The sequence below is a fragment of the Penaeus monodon genome, chromosome 23 (assembly GCF_015228065.2).
Source record: "Penaeus monodon isolate SGIC_2016 chromosome 23, NSTDA_Pmon_1, whole genome shotgun sequence".
In the NCBI taxonomy this organism is placed as follows: domain Eukaryota; kingdom Metazoa; phylum Arthropoda; class Malacostraca; order Decapoda; family Penaeidae; genus Penaeus; species Penaeus monodon.
Genome location: NC_051408.1, coordinates 19,341,039 through 19,341,511, shown reverse-complemented (window position 1 = coordinate 19,341,511; position 473 = coordinate 19,341,039). Strand labels below are relative to the sequence as shown.

General features: G+C 32.8%; 1 protein-coding gene across 1 annotated transcript in view; it reads right to left on the bottom strand.

The window, feature by feature from the left end:
* The window catches only part of LOC119587868 (protein DEK-like), a gene marked incomplete in the record, with an annotated part of 22,817 nt that overhangs the window by 7,965 nt on the left and 14,379 nt on the right, over positions 1-473 (bottom strand).

The following is a 473-nucleotide window of genomic DNA, read 5'->3' as shown; positions in this document are numbered from 1 at the left end:
AAATATCTTTTACATGTTTATGTGGTACATCTGTAGTCACTGAGTCAGCTAAGGTGTCTGGTGCCACTTGTAAAAATCTAAGAGACAAAACTGCGGTAAACATGAAGGAAATGGCCCAATTGAAATCTGACAAGAATTAAGTGGCATGAAAGTTCCCTATATCATTACAGATCCAAAGTTATCTTCATTAACTGTAAAATCGTATTATTGTTGTTGGCGTCTCATAAGGAGTATTTAAAGTCCTGGAACACCTCCAGCCTCTGTCATAACCCTCTGACATCAAGTGGCCAGTAAGACTAACCACTTTTATATCTTTTACCCAAATACATTTTTCTTTTCTTTTTAGTTTAAACTAATTCATAAACAATATTTGGGTACAAAAATTATCTTATGTGAAAGATAAATATTTCCACTGTATTTTGATAATCAGTTTAACTTAACACAAGTGGAATCATAATTGTTGTTACTCTTCA